Source organism: Hirundo rustica, chromosome 22 (assembly GCF_015227805.2).
Source record: "Hirundo rustica isolate bHirRus1 chromosome 22, bHirRus1.pri.v3, whole genome shotgun sequence".
NCBI lineage: Eukaryota > Metazoa > Chordata > Aves > Passeriformes > Hirundinidae > Hirundo > Hirundo rustica.
This window is the reverse complement of record NC_053471.1, coordinates 4,646,105-4,664,502: the sequence shown is the minus strand read 5'-3', so window position 1 is coordinate 4,664,502 and position 18,398 is coordinate 4,646,105. Positions and strand designations below refer to the sequence as shown.

The window sequence follows — 18,398 nt, the reverse complement described above, 5'->3', positions numbered from 1 at the left end:
CCTTCAGCCATCCCCAGGCCGGCCGTGGGCAGAGTTCCTGGGGAAGTGGCGGAGCACGGAGCGGCTCCAGGCCGGGCAGGGCCCCGGCTCCCCGCGCCGGCTCCTTGGCAGCCACCCGCCTTGACCCGGCAGCGCCGAGAAACTTCCTGGCGCTTCACCCTTCCTCCACGGTCATTAATTTGCCGTTCCCCGTGGAAGCAACACGCACTCGAACAGGTGCAGGCTGGAGAAGCCGCGGGATGTTCGCCCCGCGGGACACGGCGGGGGGGTGCGGGGCTCTCCCTGCCCGGCCGCGCACCTCGCTCGGGGCTTTGCTGAGCCCAGGACCCCTCTCCTTCCACGGGGGGTTCAGAGCCGGCATGCAGAGAGGCACCCGTGCAGCCAAGGACCAGCCCCGGTGGGAGCAGGAGCGCGTCCCGTGTCCCCGGAGTGCCCGGGGCCCCCGTCCTCACCACCAGCCCCCCGATCCCCGAGATGTTCCGGCTTAAAGCGAGCTGGGGAAACGGGGCTCGTACCAGGGGCCGGAACCAAAACAACCCGCCCGTGCCCGCTGCGGGAAGGGATCCCACTCGTGTCGGGGGTGGCAGCGTGTCCTTGTCCTTCCCCGCACGCACCGCAGCCCGCGGCCAGCACACCCCGCCACCGGCCCTTCCAAATTCGTTCTCTTTTTATTTTTCCCCCACACACATTATTTAAATCCTTTTAAAATTTTTATTTTAGGGGTGTTTTTTTCCTCCTCTTTTCCCCCCTTCCTTGGGCCGGCGAAGCGCCGCAGCCCGGCCCTGCCGTGCACGCTGCAGCCCGGCCGGTGCCGCCTCGGCCCGGCAGGAACGCGGCCGGAGCCGGGAAAGCGGCACGGGCAGAGCGGGGGTGCCGGGGACAACCGGGGCAGCCCCAGCACTGCGACTTTCCATCGCTTCTGGGCGGCTTCGTTCGCAGAAGCATCCCCTAAACCGCGGTGCCCCGTCACCCACCGCAGCCGCGCACCCCTAAAAGCTTTTTGCCTCTCCCCGAACATCCCCGAGCGTGGCTGTTTCCCGCAGGAGCCGATTCCTGGGGGATGATGGAGGTGAGGGGGGTTTTGGCAAGGAAACAAAAGCCGGGCTTGTGCGGGGCTCGGGCTGCCGAGGGAGGCACGGCCGCGGTGCTCCGAGCCCTCCGTGACCTTCGATCCCCGGCTCGGGGACGGGGCCGCGGCCACCGGGGCATCCTCGCCTCGACAGCCGCGGGGCTCCCGGCTCTATCCGGTCTTCTGCCAGAAGACCGCCGCAATAACAGCGAGGAACAACCCGGGACGAGGTTTTCAAACTGAAATCCGCCCGTCCCGGCAGCCGCCCGGCGGGGGACGCGGGGACAGAGAGCGTCCAGGACGGCTGGAAGAAATATTTCAATGAGTTGGAAACACTCGAGCTCCTGTTTCACCGGTGAGGCTGGGAAGAGCTTGTTTTTCCAACCTCGGGGTGCCCGGCGCGCCGTGGAACGGCGTCCTCGAGGCAGGAATTCACAGGCACCGCTCGGGCATTTTTAGGCGACACGTGGCTCCGGGTTCCCTTCAAACGGATTTATTTTATTTGGCCTCCCGCTCCCCCCACCCTTCCCTCGAACGCCGGCTCCTCGGTAGCATCTCAAAGGCCTCTGCTCCCATTCGCAATTAAGGAGTTTATTGAGGAGGGGAAAACCGGTAATTAGCAGGAATATTCCCCCCCCTCCTTCCCCAATTCCACCTGCAGGGCAGGAGTGCAGCTGGCGGAATGGCTTCCAGCAGGGACCTGACGCACCCACACAAGTTTTGTTTTGTTTTTTGGGGTTTTGGTGTTTTGTTTTTTTTTTTTTTTATTTGCGGCCCCCTTCGGCGCGAGGGCTCCCCGGGATGGGTCCGCACCTCCAGCGCGGAGCGCCGCGCCGCCCTCACCCCAGTATTTTATGGAATGTTTAGGACGACGCGCGCTTCTCCCTCTCTCCATATTAATCTCATTAAATCCTACCTTTCAACCTTCTTCCGTGACCATCTGACCTGGCCACTTGAATTAAAATAGCGCTTTCTCCGCAGTCAAAGCCAGCACATCAATCACCGGCTATTTACACTTCGCTCCTCTCTTCAAAGCGGCTCTGCCCCAGCGCTCGCTACCTCGGCTCGGGCCGGGGGGGCCCGGCCAGCTCCTGGGGAGCTCCGGGGGTGTCTGTCCTTCCTCTCCCTCCTTTCCTCGGGTGTCTGGCGGCTTCCCCCGTCCCTGGGGAGCGCTGCCCCAGAGCGCTGCCTTCCACCTGAAAGGCAGAGCGGAGCGGCCGCCCTCCCTCCCCGACCCCTCCCGGCGGGGCTGTCGCGACAAAGCCGAGGGTAAAAACCCCGAGAACACCGACGAACCCCGGCCGGGCACCAGGAGAGAAGCTGTCGAGCGCTGGGGGAAAAAAAAATCTGGTAGAAACACGAGAAATACCGACAAAACACGACAGCGCGAGTTCTGTTATTGTGAAAGTTATTATTTTTTAAGTTAAGCAATACCACCCCCCGCCCCATCCTTGAGACGGAGGGGTAGAGAAATGCAAAAAACAAATAAAAGGATAAAAAAAAAAAAAAAAAGAAAAAGAAAAAAAAAAGAAAAAGGAAAAAAAATGAAAAGAAAAAAACAAAAGACACACACTAGTTGAAAAGTAACATAAATAAACATTTTTTTTTTTCAGGTTAAAAACAAAAGCATGTCCGAACTAGGAACGTTTACAAGATGACAACTGCTAACAAACTTTCTCTACAGCATTGCTATTTAGCAGTAACAATAACAATAAGAATAATATAATAATAATAATCACCTCTTTATAGGATGGCACCTTGATCCTTAAATATTGTCCAGTGAATAAGGTCAGTGTGCAGAGGGTTAGGAGCGGAGAGGGCTGATTTTTTCTTAAAGGGGCAGATCAGGGCAAGGCTGTGATGGTGCCGGCAGAGAGGAGGGGGCAGAGATAAGTGGTCCGAGGAAGAGGATAGGACCGAAAAAAAAAAAAAAAGAAGAAAAAAAAAAGAAGGAGGAAAAAAAAAAAAAAAAAAAAAAAAAAAAGAGAGAGAGAGAGAGAGAGAGAGCAAACCAGCCCGATGATGATGAATACATTGGAAAGTTTTTTTGGCCCTGGTGAGGGTGTCAGATTGAATGCTCTGTGCGCATGTGCGAAGGTGTCCAAACTGACAATGCTGGGGAGATGAAGATAGTGTGTAGCTGCTTCTGGGCTCAAGGAGGAGGAGAGGAATCCACACGCCGACACGATGAGATCCAAGGCGAGGGCGAGAAAACTGCCCAAAAGTAGGTCCTTTCTCTCCCTTCTTCCGCGTACCGGCGGCGGGGCCGGGGGGCACGGAGCCGGGGCCGGGGGGGGGCTGCGCGGGGCTGAGCCCCTTCTCGCCCTCCCCGCGGCGGCCGCAGCTCCGCCGCCCGCCCGCCCCTGGGCGCGGATCCCCCCGCGCTGCCCCGCGCCGCTCCGCGCTGCCCCGCTCCGCTCCGCGCTACAGCGGGCGCGGCGGGCGGGCGGTGCGGGGCCGGGGGAGAAAAAGCGAAAGTTAGCTGGAAGTTGACGAAAGGGGATAGCGAGCAACTTTTTTTTTTTTTTTTTTTTTTTTCCTTTTCTTTTTTTTTTTTTTTTTTTTTTTTATTGAGTCGTTCCAAGTCTTGTGAAATAATATTCCCGGGTCCTGAAATAGTGGGCGCTAGAGGTCCGCGTTTGGCATCTGCCGGAGGGAAGCCGAGAGACGGAGCGCTGGAGAGAGGCGGGGGGGGAGAGAGAGAGAGAGAGAGACAGGCAGAGACGGCGGGGGGTGAGGGGGGGAGTGGGAGAAACCCTTCTGGTCTCGGGAACAATTATCGAGGAGAGGGAAGGAAGAGAATTTGTAGGGGAAAAAAAAAAAAAAAAAAAGAAAAAAAAAAGGATCCGCTCTCAGTGAGGGGCTTTTGAGTCGCAGGTCCAGAGGGAAGATCCCGAAAGCAGCTCGGGTGTCCCAGCTGGGGGTTAAGAAGGTCTGGGGGAGGGGAGCGTGGGGGAGTGTCTTTAATTTTTAATTTTTTAAAATTTACTCGGGGGTGGAATTGCAGCTCGTAAGTCTCGCGCAGGTTTTTTGTGGTTTTTTTTTTTTCCCCCCGTCTTCCAGCGGACCCTCGGTCCCGTCCGTCCTTTCTTCCGAGTGGTTTTCAGGCTGGATTTTCCGAGCAGGAGAGCGCGGCCCCTGTAGGGAAGAGCGGGTCCTCTCTGCCCCCGCAGAGTCCCGCTGCAAAGCTCGGGAGGGTTCCTCCGCGATTCCCTGTTAGGTTCCGGTGGCAGCGCTGGATCCTGGACAGCCCGCCTGTCCTATTATTATTATTATTATTATTATTATTATTATTATTATTATTATTATTATTACCACCATCATTTAGTTTCTGTTTCGCTCTGCCTCAGTGCGAAATCTCTGGAGCAAGTTCCAGCGCAGTCTGTGCCCCGCTGGAAACTCTGCTCGGAACAGGCTCGGGCGAGCAGCTCCGGTGCGGTTCCCTCGCTCCGGTTCCCACGGGAGCGGCACCCGGGGCCGCTCAGAGCCGGGCGTGGGGCGGCGGGATCCCCCCCAAGATGAGGGGATCCCCCCCGGGTGACGAGGGGCAGCCCCCCCCCTGCAATCCCCTTCGGGGTTCAGCTTCTCCCGAGGGCTCCCGGGCGCTCCAGCGCTCCCACACGTGGGCTCCGAGGTTGATTTTGTCATCCCAAGTTCGTTGTTTCGGAACCTTTCGGAGCCTCAAGGCCGGCGGGCAGGGCTGGTGCCGCCCCCCCGGGATGAGCCGTTCCTGGGGGGACCCTTCTCCCTTCTCCTTTCTCCCTTCTCCTTTCTCCCTTCTCCTTTCTCCCTTCTCCTGGGGCCGCTTTTCCTCACGAAGTCGCTTCTGTCGCCGCGTTTGTCGCCGGCCCCGAGCTCCGCCACGCAGCAGCCCCAGGCCCCGCTGTTCACCTCGGTGTCGCGACATTCTCCATCGCGCTCCAGGAACGTCCCCCTGTCCCCAAAGCGCGTCCGTGTGTCCCCCGAACACCTCCCTCGGCTCTGCGGGCACCGGCGCTGCCCAGGGAGGGATGGGTCACTCTTTGCGTGGTCAACATTGTCGCCCCATCGCTGGGGCGTTATTCGGGGAGTTCTTTGAATTAATCTAGGGATTTTATTTTACTTTATTTTATGTTTTCCCCCAATAAACACTCGTTTTAAGCGCCCCCGTTCAAATAATAACTTTTTAAAAAGGTCGCCACTTATTGTTCTAGGTTGTTACAGTGCGGGATGATTTTCAGAGCTCTGTTGGCTGGAAAAGCCAAGTTCAACGGTTAAATAAGCGGGAATATTTCACTTTTACTTTTATTTTCCTTTTTTTTTTTTTTTTTTTCCCTCTCTTTTCCTCGCCTCTCCTTCTCTTCTCTTTCCACTCCTTGAAAAGGCCCCGGGTTGTTTTTTCCTTTTTTTTTTTACCATGCCCCGGCGGGTTCAGTGCGGGGTTTTACAGATGTGACCCCGGCGGGTGCGATGCGTTCTAGCGCGGGTGGGACCCTCCACGCTCCCCCTGTGAGCTCTCAGCGAGCTCCTGCTCAAGGGCTGGAAGGTTTTCGGTGCCTGGATATCTCAGGAGCTCGGGGAAGAGCTGGGAGCCCCGCGGCCGGGAGCGAGCCCTTGCCGGCGGCCGGAGCTGCGGCCGCTCCTGCTCGGGGGCTCAGCCCTGATAAAAATCAGGTGTTCAACACAACACGGGGCCCAACGGTTTATGGGGTTTCAGCCGAGGATTTTTTTTTTAGGGATCACAGTTCAAAACAGTAGTCCGGAGCTAAGGTTTCAATATCCCAGGAGTATTTATTCGCCGAACAGATTAAACACGGACACGAGTGTTGGGATCTCGCTGTGTTTTCCCCGGCGAGGTAGCGAAGACTCCTTTCACCGCGCGGGACCCCGCGGGTCCCTTCGCAGCTCGCTTTCCTGGGTGCTCCAGCCCCCGGTGCCGGGAAAGCTCGCACGGCCCCGGTGCGCGGCCGCCGAGCCGTGAGAGGCTTTAAAAAACACGCTGCGCCGGAGAGAATTTCATTTCATTGGACAATATTTTAAGCAGATGTGAGGCTCCGCTGGGAATTCGACTCTATTACCTGCCTGGGAAAGGGGGAGAACTCGTGTGAGCCGGGGTGGGAGTGGGATTCTCGGCGATTTCAGCCCGGGAGAGCGGCAGGTACCGGGGCCAGCGGAGGTGAACCGGAGCCGGGAATGGCTCTGGCTCGCTTCGCGACTCCCGGCCGGGCTGGGAGCTTTTAGAAATGGCTGTAAATCAAAAGACGGGGCTCGCTCAAGGTGCTGCAGCCCCGGGGGTGCCGGAGCCCAGGTGAGCGCTGCCCCCGTATCCCCCGCAGGGCCGGGCTGTGCCCCGCGGCTCCGGGGGCTCGGCCGCCCGCAGCCCCCAAGGGGATCAGCGGCACGGGTAGGCAGAGGGGCACGCCGGGTCCCCGGCTTCAAGGGCCTCGTCCTTCGGCGAGAAAATAAAATCTCTGTGAGCGGGGAGAAGGTTCTGCAGCAGCCGGGGGTCTCGCTGCTGCCGGCAGGGAGAGGATGCAGAGGAGGAGAATAACGCACGAGTTGGGCGCTGCACGCTTAGAGCGAATTCGTTTCCTTTCGAAATCCCTGAATTTCAGAGTACAGACACAACAGCGAGCTGCACAGGGCTGGGCAGGATCGCTGGCTCTTAAATGAAACGCTCGTAAATAAATCTGATATTTCTGCAGCCCGGTTTGCTGTTCTCTGTTAGGAACACTTTGGGGCCGGAGTTTTCAGGCAGCGCTGGTGCATCCTCCGGGCAGGCTGGACTGGCAGGGAAATGGTTGTGAGTCCGTGCCCGCGGCTGCAGTTTCAGGCTTCTACTTCGAAGAGAAAACCGGCTTCACACTTACTGATACTTTATTAATTTTATTTTGATTAAGACTGATGAGACAGCGAAGGGAAAAGGGAGAGGAGCGAACGCGGAGCTGGAGCCCAAGCTCCTCTCCCCGGCTCACGGCTCCGTTCGTGGTCCCAGACTCTCCCAAAGCTGCGGCGCACGGAGGAGGAGAATCGATGGCGCTTTCGGGGGTTTAGATTTTTTTCCCCCCCATCTCCAAAGCTCTCCCTCTGCCCTGTCCCTACCCAGAGCCCCGCAGCCGAGCGGAGGGAGGCTGTGCCCGGCCCTGTCCCCTGCCCTCGGTGACCGGGATGTCCCCAAAGCCGTCCCCGAGCAGGTGCGGGGCCGCCGCCGCCGCGTCCCCGCCGTGCCTGGGTCCCCTCTGTCCTGCCCCGGATCTGTTCAATTAGGCAATTAGGGATGCTGGGCAGAGAACGGGGGGGTTGATCCGCTAATTAATGTGATGCATAATTAGCGCTTCAACAAAAAAAATCGCCGAGGATTTGAGATCACTTTACTCTTAATTTTTTTTTTTTTTTTTTTCCTTCTTTTCCCCCCAAAAAATCTACAAAGATAATGTATCGAATATCGAATCCCCCGCGTGGGTTGTTTAGGAAAAAGCACAGAGGGAGCAACCGCAGGGCCCGGGCACGAACCTGGCAAACGGGGGCACCGAGCTGGGGCTTTGGCGAGGGGCACGGACCGCTCTCACCCGCAGGGCAGCGGGGCCGAGGGGCCAAAGGCTGCGGGAGACGCGGGGATCGGGGGCTGGGGTCCGGCCCCCGCCCCCGGCAGTGCCCGAGGCTGTCAGGGCAGCTGGGATGAGGTGTGTGTGATCTCCATCCGCGTGTGTTCGCATCACGCGTGTCCGCGTAGAAATGCGAGTTTAGAAAGTGCGTCAGAGAGAGGCGCGTTAGCCCAATTTCGCCGAATCCCCGATTTTACCGAATTCCCGTTTCCTGTGGAACCTCCGTGTCTGTGCAGAGGCGTTTGTTTGTCGGGCTGGCAGCGCACGCACAAAGGTCTTAAAACGAGCAGTAAAATCACAGCTCCTGCATGGTCACGGACCAGGACGTTCTGTGCAGAAATCGGACTGAATCTGTATTTTTTAAAAAAACTTCCCCGAACACCTAAACCTGCCTTAATTTTAGGCTTTGCACTGGGACTGCTGCGAGAGTTCAGGAGGGCGGAAGAGGTCTTTAAGGGGCTGGGAGGGATAAAAATAAAACCAACATTTTCTTGAGGGCTGCAATTAAAAATACCGGGGAAGGACACTGAGGTGGGGAAGAGCCGGGAGCTGTCCTTCTGTCCGGAGCTCAGACTCACGTTAGCGGGGTCAGAGAGCCCCAAAAGAGCGGGATTGGGAAGAGCCGGCCGGGATGCAGCGCAGCGCACCTGAAGCGCTCACATTCCCCGCTGCCTCGCAGGGCAAAAGGCGAGGCAGGAGCTTGGATTTCACACCACGGCAGCGCTGGAATTCACCGCTGCCGCTCGCTGCGATGATACCCCGGCTCCTCGGGCTGCTGGGAGAGTTCCACGGTCTGGGAATTCTGCCGGAATTCTCCGGCCCCGCTGCGCCCGGTTCCACCTGCCCGCCGGGCTGCGATCCCTGAAGGGAATTCCACGGGAATCTCCCGTGCCGCAGGGAAATCGCCTCTCCAGGCGCGGCTGAGCTCATTTCGTGTTTGCAAAGCAGCCGGAGATGCTCGCAAGGAAAGGCCCCGTCGAGTGAGAAGTGTTATTATTGTGATTATGGCTATGATTATTACGGCTTATGTGTTTTATAAAAGCTCTGCGCTCTTTCATATGGTGCTTTAAAGACAAAGGCCTGAGAAGTTTGCAAACATGAAGGAGGTGAGGCTCAGGAGCCACCTGGATGGCGGGGAATGAGTTGTTATCCCGCGGCAGGGCTGGGGAAGGAGGAGGTGTGTGCAGTCACTTGTGCAGGATCCCTGCCCGCTCCCGGTGACGGGATCAGGAGGGGAAGCCACGTTTTTTTCAGAGCTGCTCTTGCCCTTCTCACCGTAAAATTTATGTTCTCTCTGCTTATCATTATTTCCCCTCCCTCTCGCTGCATCGAAACTTTTGCTGTGGGAAATTGTTTACTGGAAGAAAAACCTGCATTTCCAACCCGGGCCCTTCCTGTGGCACAGGGCTGATGGCACCTGGGGTTGTTTGTGCCCTCCGTGAGCCAGGACAAGCTCAGGCTTTGTTTCCACGACTCTCTGGCTCTTCCCCATCCCTGGATGCGTTTATTTCCCCCCCCCCCAGTCAGAGATTATTGAAATGACAAACTCGTGCGCCTCCGAACGCTAACGGGAAACATCCAAATCTTGGCTGAGTAATGATTTTCTCATGCCTATTTCCCAAAAGATATCGCTCATCCCAGGGGGCTGAGGGCCCAGCATGTCAATAAATGAGTGTCCATGGTGTCTGTCTGCAGCTGGGGATGGACACAAGCGAAGGGCATGTGCAAACACATTTGTTCCACTCTGGGTAACAGCCTGTTGATATGGCATCCCCCTCCAAAATTCCTGCTGGGCCTTCTCATCTTTAATAAACACTTTTGGGGTATTTTTTCCTCCTTTTTCTTTTTTTCCCCTCTTTTTTTTTTTTTTTTTTTTTCTTTTTCTTTTCTTTCCTTTTCTGGAGGAATTTCAGGTCGGGGATGTTGGAGTGGAAAAGATCTACGACCTTATTATTTCTTTTATTTTCCTAATGGATTTTCATGCATCAGCGCTACCTCCTCACGGCTGTTTATTTTCATTTTTATCGCAGCCGGGTTTGCGTCGCGCAGCGTCCAAATCCGTAACGGAGTGTCCCTGTCCCGAGGAGGATTTCTTCCTCCTCTTCCTCCCCTGTGTGATGGCACCTTCTTTGCCCATAAAAATGAAATATGGCTTTCATGCCTGCTGTAAGTGCGCATCACGCTTCTGAATGCTCATACCCTGAACAGGGAGATTTTGTCTTTGGGGTTTTGTTTGGGGTTTGTTTTTTTGGTGTTTATTTTTTTTTTTTCTGTAATTGGGAAGAAATTTCCCTGCAGCAAGGGACGTCTTGGTGGATAGGTTTGGAAAATGAACTCCTTTTCCATGGATTTGAGTGCTTCTCTGTGCAGAGGTGTGCAGGACGGTGGGAGGAAGGGAAGCTTCTGTCCAGGGGGTGGCTGAACTTTCATCACGTGCCCTAAAAGAGGTGTTTTACCCAAATTTATAAAAACCAGTCAATAAGGCAGGGTTTTCTGTACCACTGAACCCACTCTTGTGCTGCAAACGAGGCCACTGTTCCTCTTGGGGAGACATTTGCCAGGTGAAAATGGACTGAGACAGCCAAATTATTTCCAGTAGGCCACAGAATAATGCTCCCATCACGGTAAATCTCGGTCTGTGCCGAGCTGGTGTGGAAAGACTTTGTCTTCTCTTCACCATTCCCTGTCTGCAATTATATTGGGGACAAGAGTGAGGCTGGCTGGACCACAGCCCTCCCCAGAGCAGGGGCTGCTCAGGCACCGGGGGTGAAGTGTCAGCCCAAGAGAAACTAGGTGCTGATTTATTTTTGCCTCGATAGTTTTACATCTTTCAGGTGTTTTGCTTTAAGGTCCGGTTTGGGAGGTGGTGGGGTTGGTTTCGTTGGTTTTTTTCCTTTTTTTTTTTTTGCTGCTCTGTTGTTCTTGGCTTGGGAACTCTCCCAGCAGAGCCCTGAGACACAATGCCCTGGCCTCAGCTATTGGGATCAATTTAGCCATCATTACCAGATAACGCTGTCAGCCCGTTTGAGATCCATATTTGTTTAATAGTTAATGTTCTGGACAAAATGCAGAGGGGTGGGGAGAAGTCAAACTGCCCTGAATGCTCTGCTTATTTTATATCCACTATAACTATTTTTGTCCATGAAAATTGGCTTAATTATATCAATGGAATGTTTCTTTTTCAATTCTGTAGGCAATTAGTCCATCTTGCTGGCTGCAATTTATTTTAATAAAAAAATAAACCAGTGGCGTGTTCAGTTCCTCATCCCCTGGGGACAAATGCGATTGGTGTGTTTAATTTCATTAACTACAATGCGGCCTACTGGAAAAATGTATAAAATCAGCTTTATACAGCTTAAACACTGGCATTTGAAACAAATCATTACTGCATTAGCTGTCACCCTGGTAATTCTAGAATCCAAGACAAAAATATTATAGCTGTTTTTATAACCCTCCGCAAATACACTGTTAAAATAATTTGTAATCATTTTTTAAACATGGCCTGATGTTTTCAGTTAAAATATCTTATCACCACCAGAGAAGGTTGGCTATTTATTATCGCGTGGAGGCTTTACTGAATGATTCATGGGTTGCTTCCCCAGCAGAAAATCCCCTCCTGTCTGCCCGAAGCTCCCTGGTTTGGAGATGGACTCCAAACCTTTAGGATTTTTTTTTTTTTTTTTTAACCAAATTTGTGTTGCTCCAGTTGTAATTCCAAGTTTGGGAGGGCAAGTGCGAGAGGTGGTTTGATCAGCAGTGCAGATGAGGGACATTCAAAAATTCAGCATCGTTTCCACCAGCACCTCCCCTCCTACAGCTTTTCTTTCCGTGAGTGGGGAACATCCTAAACCAGCTCTGGGTGTTCCTTTGGGCCCTGAGGTAGGAGGGAAGAGCTGAGGCTGTGCCCATCCCACTCTGTGCTCCCAAAATCAGCCCTCAGCCCTGATCCCGCGAGGTTCAGCCCAGCACAGCCCATCTGAACCCAAAAATTCAGCACACACAGATCCTTTGGTTCACCCTGGACTCCCCTCACTCCACCAGGGCGTTTTCCAGATGCCATAATCAGGCACAAACCTGCTCTTTTTTATTTTAAATGCATCTTTTCCCTGTGTAAGAGCACCCAGAGCTGGTTTAAGAGACGCCTAACCCATGACTAAGGGCGCAACACCCGTGCCTGATCTGAGCTTAAACTGGCAAAACTCAGGATTTCTTTTTTAAACGAGAGGCCAGATCCCTGACTCATGTAAATCAGCACCAACATCAATGAACCTAATTTTCACCAGCTGAGGACATGGCCCCAGAGGTTTGTGTGCATGTGCATAATAAAATGTACAAATATGGGTCTCTAACTGCTGTAAGGGGTTCACTTCCAACCGCTGCAGATCAATATCTGGTGCAGAAACGCAGTTTGGCTCGCGTTGGTTTTTCTCCTTAACTTAAGGAACGATCAATTCTATAACCTCAGCATTTTTTAGACAGATTGCTATTTTCTGAAGTGGCAAGGACTTCCTTTCCAGGGGAGTAATCCATAGAGGATGGGCCACACTGGACATGAGCCATCTGCTCCCTTGCACGCACTCAGCTTTATTTATTTCTTCTCCTTTCCCCTGCTGTCATAACCAGTAGTTCATTTTCTTTCCCTATCTTTAACTTTACAGCGGCGGCACCTTGTTGGAAGCGATACCAATTTATTGTTTTATTGGAGCGGCAGGTCAGGGAAAAAAATCAGCTTTATTTCCTACTCGGTATGAAATCACTTCAGGGCGACTAAAGAAGCTCGGGGCAGTTTCTGTCCTGGGTCTGGAGGGCACAGAGTGATGCCAGTGGCTGTGGAGGGTTGGGATTGGGATCACAGCTCTCCGCTGGTTACCTGGGCTCTGTGGGGTGTCAGGAAAACCGCAGGATGAGGGAGGAAAAAGAGGTTTTTTCATGATTGTCGCAGAGCATCTTTACCTGAGTTTAGGCGCAGGATTAGGCTGGGACCAGCTCCAGGCAAGTTCTGGCCCCCAGCTCCAGGGCTGTGCTAGCAGAAATGTTTCTTCTCTTTCTTTGGGGTCAGGATTTGTTGGCTGGAGAGAAGTGCAGGGAGCTCGACCTGAAGTTTTGCCCTGCACGTGGAAAAGTTGCAGAATGGGGAGGTGGTGGGATGGGGGCAGCTCCTGTGCCCTGTTATTACAACAAAACCCACTTGGAGCACACTGAAACAACATTACCTGCTCCAGGACACAGGAGAAGCAGGAATTTGGCATTTCGCTGAGCTGACACAGTAACATTCCCAGCTTAAAATAATAACTTACCCTCAGCTGCTCGGTCTGTGAGATGGGAGGGATGCACTCGCTGTGATTTCTGGACCAGCAATGTCTCATTAATCACCTTTGTGTTGGTCCAGCTCCCACCGAGGTCCTCGGGATGATTTGGTTGAATTTGCCCCACCAGATTTTTCCCTTTTTTCTTGCAAGTTTCATATTTGGCTTAAAATCCTTCATTCCATCTCAGACACTAATGAAAAAAAGCTTTTGTTTACTTGTAGTCTGGCATTTTCTTTGCTTTCAGGACAGTGTTTAGTGGTTTTTATTTCATGGCAAATGGACCTTTTGGGCTCAATCATGTAAATGAATTTTTAAATGGCCACGCTGCGAGTTCATGTAGTATAAAATCGCTCCACCATTTATTTTTTCTGTTTATAGGAAAAGGACTGGTTTCATTTTATATTTTATTGCCTCGATGTGAAATAAAGGACCCGTGCAACTTGCGAGTGATCATATATTTTATTTCAGAATTATCACATCGGGATAAAATAAATTTCAATCCCTACATGGCACAATAGGCAGATTTAAAAGGAGTTGATACCTCGTGGAGAACTTTGAAAAGCCCTTTGCTCAGCAACAGCTCTGCTCATGTATCCCATATAGGAGAATAAAACCAGATCTTGGTTACTTTGGGAGTCCTTAGACGTTTCCTGCTAGAATTCCCTGCAAGTCTTTATCCAGGGAAAGTTCAGGACAGAATTTGTTCCTTTGCCCCCTGTTCCTGATAGTGTTTATTAGGGGAGGGATTTTCTCAGGTGAGCCTGCAGGAAATCCAAGTTATCTTCACTCAAGGAAATGCCTGAGGAGCTACTGATGCTCCCTCAAACATCCAGACATTCCTGGCTTTCCACACAGATCCGATATTTGGGCAGTTGGGAGCTTTCAGGTGATACTAGTGCTTCCTGAAATATTTTATTGTCTGGGGTTTATGATTATTTATATAAAAATGGGTGCACCTGTGAGGCAAAGAGGCACCAACCTGTGAAATATCCCCGGAGAATCCCTGCTGGACTCCGCAGCTGCTCCCAGCAGCAGGTGGATGATGCAGATGTTCACGTTTCCAAGTGTGTTTTTCATTTCCTCTCTTAACTCACTCTTGGCTTTTTAAGTCCCATTGCAGATAAAGAAGCATTTTTGGGTGGCTCTGGGGGGAGCCTGGGTGTCCCCAAGGTTGGTGTCACCAACACCATCTCCAGCCACAGCCAGAGAGTTTCTCCCGTGCCCAGGAGTCAATTCCCAGCTAAATATTGATTTTTGGAAGAGCAGTGTCTGTTGCAGTAGATCAGGGGAAGGAGTCTGAGTTTAACACTCATCTATAAATCTATTTTTACCCAATGGACTGTAACAAAACAGGGTTTTTATTATTTTTATTAAGTATCGTGGTTTAGCTGTTTGAGAAATAAGTCCGGAGGCATTAAGCAGAGAAAGTCCTGATGCAGAATTAATTCTGCTCAGCTCCTCCTTGGTGTTCCTGTGGCTGTGATATCCAGGAGATTTGTGTTATGTTTGTGTAATATTTGTGTTATATTTGTGTTCTATTGGGGAATTTGGCTTTTCAGACCAACAAGAAGGACCCGTAGGCTGGGCTGGGGGAGCTGAGGTTCTGGTGGGTCGGTGGCTCAGCCCCAACCCCACACCTGGAGAAAAAAACGCAGGGAAATAGCTCTCCCCACTGTCTCTGCCTGAGAATTCCTGGTTATTCACTGCAGAATCCAGAGCTTTGATAAATGAGGTGGGGGGAAAGTGGAACAGCGGGAGATTCCTGGAGCCCTGCTTTGGTTTGAGCTCTCTTTTCTCTCCCCATGAAAACCCCAAGGGTGTAACGAGGAAAACTGAGGCTCGTGTCCAACTCAACAGCAGGAACCGAGAGTTCCAGGATGGAATTTTGGCTTTCGCCCTGTGCAGCCCTTCAGGACCTTGAGGGAACTTTCCCCCAGTGCAGCATCAATATCTCACTGCTGGGAGCCCCAAACCTGCTGAGGGCCTTGGTGGTTCCTGCTGGTCTTCCCATGGATTTGCAGGACTTTGGAGCAGGTCCTGGAGGCCCTGGAATCTTTGGGACATCCGTGGTGTTTCCATGTAAAGAGTTTTTCCTTCTGTCTGAGTCCCTGCGCAGCTCTGGTTAATGATTAAAAACCAAGGGGCTGGGGGAAGACAGATTTATCTCCATGGAAAAAAATCAGCCCTGCCTTTGTCGCCACTTCTGAAGTTCCTCTGGTGTGATTTAACTTTTAAACATTTGTAAATGTGCTTGTTGGGTTGTTTTTTTAAATTATTATTTTTTTGTTTAAATCTGCAATTTGTAGTTCTGTGCCTGATCCAAATTTCCCAGAGCAATGCGTATTTCTGTCCCCTCAGAATCCCAGGATAAGGGTGATGATCCCATTCCAAGGCAATATTTTGATAAATGAAGACTGAAGAGACAGCCTGGAGGACTTCCATGTCAATATATATATATTTCATATCTCTATTTCTCATTCAGAGTCACAAGTTATAACTCTGCAAGGAGTTTTAGTCTTGTTTGCAGGGGCAGATTCTTAATTTTCCTTTTGAATTCTTTCAACAACATGATGTATTTAAAATGAGAAAAAGCACCCCAAAACCAGCCCAGCACCCACCTGCTGACGTATCTGTGCAGAGGTTAAACATTGGCAGAGTGGCCATTTAGGTCCTTGTGCCTCTGTGCTCGCATTAGAACAAAAAAAAAACCAAAAAAAAAAACCACCCCAACAACCAGCACTCTTGAAAAATTACTGAATTCTCCTTGCAGTGTCGGGTTCCAAGATAATGATGTGTCTGTGTGTGAAAATATTAAATTGCAATAACATGCAGAGTGAGTGGCTTTCTGAATGGGGTATTCAGTTCACAGCTTGGACTATACATAAAGCTAGTGAGTGACAGAATACAAATGGTGTCATAAAACATCAGGGGAATTTAGAGCCAGCCTCAATCTTTTTGATCTATATTCTATCTGTGGAGCTCTCCCCATCTATCTTTAGTTAATGAAACAGTTAAACAGATTTAATTATTTATCACTGTTTAATGTCGGGAGTTATCAAAACAGATTACGCTTCCCCCCCACGCACTTCAAGGTATTAGAAGGACTCTCAATGTCTTCACCGAAGTCTGGGATGTTTCCTGTGCACAGACAGTGCTTTAAAACAGGTTTTTAAATGTTTTTGAAGCCCCAATTGTTTGGTGACAGCAGTTGCTGAGTTTCCTTGCCTGAGAACAACTTTGTTCCTTGCAACTTGGCTTGTTTCTTACACAAACTTCTTTTATTCTTCCCAGAAGAAAAAAGGCAAAACAGAGAGAAATGAGAATTCTGCTTCACTTGAGATGAGGAACAGAATAGAATGGGATGAGTTTGGGAGGGTCGGAGTGACGCACCTCTGACAGGGCCGAAAATGAGAGACAAACCAAAAAATCACCCAAATCACTGCAAAATCTTCCGTGTTCTTCCTCTGCACCCCAAAATCAGCCCCAGCAGGTTTAGGGAGCTCTGCTCCCCATCGTGTCTAAGCATATCCTTATCGTTGCCCACCTCCCTCACGTGTGGTTGTCTATGAAATATTTGGTGGAATTTCTGAGCAGCCCCCGGATCCCAGCCCCCTCCGGAATTCTGCTCGTACCGGCGGCTCTCGCGTTTCCTAGGAGGAAATTTCAGCACTGCCACCACCCCGGGAGGACACGGGGCTCCTGCCTCCCTGCTCTGTCCCCACCAGAGGTGTTGGTTGTCCTTTCCCGAGGCTGGGCCGAGCTGCTAAAAGCCCCCGTTTGTTCTTGAACCTCATCTGCTCCTTCCAGCCTTTGGGATCCCCCTCGGCCCGACCACCTGGGTCTCCTCTATTGGCAGCTTTGATAAGAAATCATTCTTCTCTACCTAAGCTCCCCCTTTCCCCACGGTTTTGAATTGCTGCCCACCCCTGACAGACGACCCTCGTTCAAAGAGAAGCGTGCAGGAGGCTGCTGGGCCCACTCAGGCCATTACCAGAGCACCGAATCCTGTCGGGATCTCAGGGGAGGCTCCGCTGCCCGGCCCACCAGACACAGCCTGGCATTGTGAGCGCACAGGGCAGGGGGATAAAGGAATCCGGCCCGGCTTTTTCCCCCCCGACAAAGAGACCTCAATACTTTTTGTTCCAGAGGAAAATGGAATAATGCCGCTGGGTTTGCTCCCAAAGCCAACGGCAGCTTCGCGCCCAGAGGGCTCAGGCCTGGGGCAGAGCTCTGCCAGGGGAGAGGAGTTTGCAGTGAAATGAGACTGGAAGGCCTCTCTGTGCCAACACCTGAAAGATTTTGGGCCTTGCCGGGAGAATCAAAGGCGCCAGCCCCTGCTCTGGAGGGATGGGCAGGAGAACCCAGTCCCTGCAGAGTGTCCCTGGGGCTGTCCCTTGGGTGCAGGGTTAGGGGCTGCTCCAGGTACCACAGGGAAGAGCCATTCCTGGGCAGCCAAGTGATGTCCTTCATCTTTCAGGTCACCCGCTGGTGGAACCCTGGGCACGGGGAGTTTTAGACTTTCTGTGCTGACAGGCACTGCCCCTCAAGAAAACACTGCATTCAACCTGATGTCGTGGAAAAGGCTTCCAAAATTGAGTGACAGCACTGGGATTGTGGGTGTGGAGCTAAATAGAAGTGTGTGACATCACAGGGTGGAAAACTTAGAGTTTAAGGGTTTAGAATATAGTAATATATATGAAGCAAGGTGGAGGATTTAGGGCTTAGGTTAGTTCTTCTTCTTTCACCTTCTTCTTCGTGGGTTTGGGTGGGATTTTGTAATCGGGTAGAAAAATCTGCACTGTGGACCACGGGTGGTTGGTTGTTGGGTTAAAAATAAAAATAGTTTAGGTGTAGTTTCATAATTGGACAGTTTGTGCTTAAAAGACCTTTTTTCTGAATGAATTGTATCTCCACAATTATTGTAGGAGCAGCTTCTGGCAAAAGGAGTTGTTGGGAGCCAAGCGCTGGAATTTTGCACCATGGGATAAACAGCTAGTGCCTGACTGGCTTTGCAGGGGAGGCAGGTGGGGTGGTGGGAGCTTCCAGCTGTAAAAGGCAAAACTCTTAGCAGGGGAAGTGAACTCTGAGAGTGGTTTCACAGTTGCAGGAAAAGCCCAGGTTCTGTCCCTGTACCTTGACCTAAACACCGTAAAGGTCCATAATAACAGAAATCAGAATCAAAATGAATGAATAGCCAAAATGAGATCTTCCACACTTTGCTGGCAACAAATCCATCTTTTTTTTTTAAAGTGCATTCTTCTTTTCCTTAGCTCATATCATAGAAAATAGATGTTAAAATGTTAATTACTTTGATTCCAGCCATCTTTAATTTTGAGGCATTATTTTATCCCTTGTTAAACTCCAAACCTATTCAGCTGTGGAGACTTTTGTATGGAAGGGGAAGCGAACTTGGGAAAAGACAAAATAATCCCTCCA

General features: G+C 51.7%; 1 protein-coding gene across 1 annotated transcript in view; it reads left to right on the top strand.

The window, feature by feature from the left end:
* The first annotated feature begins 3,241 nt into the window (after window positions 1–3,241).
* PRDM16 (PR/SET domain 16) overlaps window positions 3,242–18,398 on the top strand; it is a 278,206-nt gene continuing 263,049 nt past the window's right edge. Inside the window, exon 1 of the mRNA XM_058423363.1 lies at window positions 3,242–3,293. The gene's annotated coding sequence lies outside the window, so the exon portion shown is untranslated. The remainder of the gene's footprint in view (window positions 3,294–18,398) is intronic.